The 5,018-nt window shown below is 40.2% G+C and overlaps 2 non-coding genes across 2 annotated transcripts; both read right to left on the bottom strand.

Annotated features, from left to right (window-relative positions):
- Positions 1-379: 379 nt before the first annotated feature.
- On the bottom strand, positions 380-451 carry TRNAP-UGG. The gene has a single exon. It is a non-coding gene; the product is annotated as a tRNA-Pro (tRNA).
- Positions 452-4,946: 4,495 nt separating this feature from the next.
- On the bottom strand, positions 4,947-5,018 carry TRNAP-UGG. Its single transcript has one exon. It is a non-coding gene; the product is annotated as a tRNA-Pro (tRNA).

Here is a 5,018-nt window from a genome sequence, read left to right as displayed (position 1 = left end):
AAAACTAGTACATTTAGAAATAGAAAATAAAGTTGAATAAAATATATCCATATAAGAAGAATAAGCGCTTCTAAATGTTCTAGTATTGAACTGGAGAAGATTGCTACAGAGCTGACTCGTTGGTCTAGGGGTATGATTCTCATTTAGGGTGTGAGCGATTCTCTTTTCTCATTTGTAAATTGTATTTCAAAGTTTTTGTTTTCCATCCCTACACCATGGTTATTTCAACATGGTTAACTTTAGCGTTCTTTCATTCTTTTTTCCCCCCTTAAAATAATTTTGAGTGCTTCAAATTGAAAAACTTTCAGAAAGTAATGCTATTGATAAGAAAGATTCTGAAATATATATTTTTTTAATTTTAGGAGCTGAGACAAAAATGGTGCTCCTCCAGGAATCGAACCTGGGACCTCTCAGACCCAACCCAAGAATCCTACCACTAGACCAAGGAGCCACTGTGAAAATTAGCCCTGCAAGTCTTAATTAAATTAAATGCAGAAAAAACTCAATGCCTGGTACTCACCTCCCAATACAACACCAACGAATTCAACGCGATAAATACACCAAACCTAAACCTTCCAATCTCAGAAACGCTAAAAATCCTTGGAGTCACTATTGACCGCCACATAACACTTGAAACCCATGCAAACAACACAACTAAGAAGATGTTCTACTGCATGTGGAAACTGAAAAGGATAAGACCACTCTTCCCCAGATTCGTCTTTCGTAGCCTAGTGCAATCCCTCGTCCTCAGCCATCTGGATTACTGCAACTCATTATACGCAGGCTGCAAAGAGCAAACACTGAGGAAACTTCAAACAGCCCAGAACACAGCAGCCAGACTCATCTTCGGTAAACCAAAATATGAAAGGGCAACACCACTACGAGAGAAACTACACTGGCTTCCGCTGAAGGAACGCATCACCTTTAAGGTATGCACACTAGTCCACAAGATCATTCACGGCGAAGCCCCAGCCTACATGTCCGAGTTGATTGACCTACCACCCAGAAATGCTAGGAGATCTTCCCGAACATACCTCAACCTCCATTTCCCTACTTTCAAGGGCGTGAAATACAAGACGCTACACGCGTCAACCTTTTCTCACACGAGCACGCAACGTTGGAACTCACTGCCATGCAACTTAAGAGCGATCCACGAACAAGCATCCTTCCGCAGATTACTGAAGACCCATCTATTTGAGACAATTTACGGAAAAAACCAAAACACATAGAGCCCACACTCACTTACATAAATGCATCACACATCCACTTATGATCTCTCATCCCCTTAATTCCACATTACTCATACGTATACTTACAGGAATATGTACACCATGTGCCTATGTGTCTTAACACTGCCCTTAAGCTTCCCATTGTCTCCTCCCAAACTCTCCCTGTTGATGTCCCATTGTGATATTCCTAACGATAATTCGATTATCTCGCATAACTTGTACAATGTAACCCATAACCAATTTGTAACAACTGTATTCTCATTATTCATATCTTATTGTAAGCCACACTGAGCCCGCAAAGAGGTGGGAAAATGTGGGATACAAGTACAAACAATAAATAAATTAATTAATCAGTTTATTGTTTCAATAGTTGCAAAACACCTAAGGAAAGGTCTGATACCCTATATTTTCTTTCTGCAAAAACTGGAGAGCTTCAACCCAGGCAATGGTCAGCAGTTCAGAACACCTTGCACTTTCTACTCCTCACTGCTCTGTAGAATACATGTGTACTATCACATAGGATTCTCAATTAGTGTTAAAAATATATATATATAGAAGCAACAAGTTTCAACCAGCCACTGTCACATGACTAACCAGCTTCTTCATGTTTAAAGGGAGAAAGGGGCAGTAACGCTCTGGTCTGGGAGTTTCTGTTTACTGTTCATCCATAGGCAGTGCTGTAAATTCTGTGGAAGGCACTCCCACTATAGGAAACCTCAAATAAGTGATAATCAGGAAAAGTACCCTGGTCTGTTCTCTACACAGCTTAAAACCTTATTCTATGTAAGAAATATGAGCAAGGATCTGGGCCTCCAAGTATATGCTTCTTAGCAGAATGCAGTGCACAGACCTAATTTTTTAAATTTTCGTTTACTTTTGTGATCATTTGAAAAAAGAAATCAAATATTTAAAAAATAAATTTTAAAATAAATAAAATAACAAAATGTTCACTCATCCAGCTCCCCCATCAAAAGGAGGGATTCTGGTCTCTCCCTCTGAGAGCTGCCCTGCAAATCATGCCAGCATACATAAGCACCTGGTATAAGAGGCTTGGGGAGGCTAGGCCTTCCCTGCTGCAGCAGGATGGATCAGCTGTGGAGTCCTGTTGCTCTGAGGGGTTTAAATTGTTGCTTTACCTCCATCCTCACAGCAGGAGCTGCAGTGAAAGCCCTCTAGCCTTGTGTAACCAGTTGTAGAAATTGGTTTCTGGTTTAATTTGTTTACCTTACTGCTGGGAGAGCAAGGGGGGTTGACTGGAGGTGTCCTGGGTTGCCAGGGAGATATTTAACAAGGATGACTTCCTGACCTGCACTGAGGACAGATAGCAGCAGAATCGGATACTGAGCCAGCATGATCAGAAAAAGTCACCAGACAACAAAGGTAGAAAAGATCATTTTATTTTCATTATAGTGTTTGGAATATGTCCACTTTGAGAATCAGGTGCTCAACATTAAAAGTTTATATTTATTTACTTATTTATGGCATTTTATCGCGCATTAAACATGAATTAGGGTGTTTTGTGGCTCTACATGAGAATTGTGATGATATGATGCCTTGTTTCATATTGTTGACGGTCTGTATTTTCCGTATGGGTGGTATATTGGTGTATTGGGTTCTGCCCAGTGTAATATTTATGGTACAGTAAGGTTCTGAGTGTGTTTTTGCACAAAGTTGTGCATAGTGTTTTGCAGTTCAGCGATTGTGGTTAGTTTATGCTTTGAGCAACCACTTTATTCTTTGACATATGATACATATCTAATATCTAAATTTAATAAAAGGTATTAATTGTCACTTTTATTTATTTATTTTTCTGTGTGTTATCAGACAATTATGGATTTAAGTTCCATCCCACCCCCTTTAGCCTCCCCAAACAGTTGGGCCACCAACCGCCTATGACTCTAACGTTTCTGGTATGTATAATTCTTCGATAGTTTTAATTATACCTCTAACTGAGGAGTGACAATGCTACGCCGCAGCCTAGCTAGCGGGCTCTTAAGTTCTCCAAGCCGCAGGTTCCCACCCCACCTCGCGCGCTCTTCACGACCGCAGGTTCCCGCCCCAGAGCTCGCACTATCTCGCTTTCACCACCTCACAGTTCCCGCCGGTCCTCTCAGTGCTCTGCGTATATACGCGGCCGCGTTTGTTTGTGTTACAAGAAATGATTTATCTTGGAGGAAAGAGCTCTAGAGCACTCGCTACTATTTATAATTTAAGAGCAGGTGCTGTATTTATAAGTTTTAGGATATTAATTTCTCCACCAATCACCAAAGGTGATAATTGCAATAAATTAAATAAATTAAGTATATATAAAAGATACCATATACTCAGAACACAAAGAGACCGTATTTTTAGCTTCAAAAAGGTTGATTTAATATACAATTGCACACGAGAGGTAGGTTTTAAAAGGATCTTAGAACAGAGAATTTGTGCATAAAATAGAACAAAGTAGCAGGTAGGTTAACTTACAAGTCCTTGTTACAAGCATGCTGTGGTCCAGCTGATTGATGAGCACATGTTCAGGAGCAAGGCATCAGCGGACCCCAAAGAGAGCAGCAGGTCCCAAGAGGAGGCAGGTTCCAAGAGAGCGAGCTGGGCTGTTTCCAGGCCTTTTATAATGTTAGCAGAGAAGCATGGTGTGTGCATGTCCTGGATATTTTGCAAGGCATTATGGTTAATGTAGTCTGTTCACATGACCACATTATAAGTCCTTCTTTCTGCAGATGTCCTGGCGTCCATTTGTCTGATAGATGATGGGAGGGGCAGGTATACTTTTGACAAGCAAATGTCCTGTTTATGCTTTTCCTCTGAGTTCTTTGTCTTCAATGGCTTCTCCAGACTTTCTGTCTCTTGGGTCTTTGGTTTTCAGAGATGTCCTGATGAGCGTCCAGGTACCCACCTTAGTCAAGCTTTTGTTCAGTCTTTTTAGGTGGGAGGGCAGAGAGAGTTATAAATCTCTCTTTTGTCTTTGTTAAGTGTTTTAATTGACTATCCCTGCTATCAGAAGTTCCCAGAAAAAGGGATAGGGAGAGAGGGGCTTGAAATGAAACTATTTTCTCTGCTGCAGTGTCAAAAATATATTTTTAAAAGCTGCACAAATATATTGGTGTATATATATGTATCTGATCCAACACAACATCATGCTACACATTTAATTCTGATGATTGGCTTGTACCATAACATTTGTACGTGAGCACTTCGGCGTCTCGCGGCAGGGAGAATGTCACCCCTCCCACTGCAGGCTTTTTGTTTTTTCAGTGTCGCTTTGTCGCTCTTCGGCAGCAAAGCCTTTATGCGTGTGTTTCTTTTAAAGGCCATGTTTCAGGTTGTGTGTTACAAAGAAAACTAGTACATTTAGAAATAGAAAATAAAGTTGAATAAAATATATCCATATAAGAAGAATAAGCGCTTCTAAATGTTCTAGTATTGAACTGGAGAAGGTTGCTACAGAGCTGACTCGTTGGTCTAGGGGTATGATTCTCCCTTAGGGTGTGAGCGATTGTCTTTTCTCATTTGTAAATTGTATTTCAAAGTTTTTGTTTTCCATCCCTACACCACGGTTATTTCAACATGGTTAACTTTAGCGTTCTTTCATTCTTTTTTCCCCCCTTAAAATAATTTTGAGTGCTTCAAATTGAAAAACTTTCAGAAAGTAATGCTATTGATAAGAAAGATTCTGAAATATATATTTTTTTAATTTTAGGAGCTGAGACAAAAATGGTGCTCCTCCAGGAATCGAACCTGGGACCTCTCAGACCCAACCCAAGAATCCTACCACTAGACCAAGGAGCC

The sequence above is a fragment of the Microcaecilia unicolor genome, unplaced genomic scaffold (genome assembly GCF_901765095.1).
Source record: "Microcaecilia unicolor unplaced genomic scaffold, aMicUni1.1, whole genome shotgun sequence".
NCBI lineage: Eukaryota > Metazoa > Chordata > Amphibia > Gymnophiona > Siphonopidae > Microcaecilia > Microcaecilia unicolor.
This window is presented reverse-complemented; position numbering and strand designations above follow the sequence as displayed.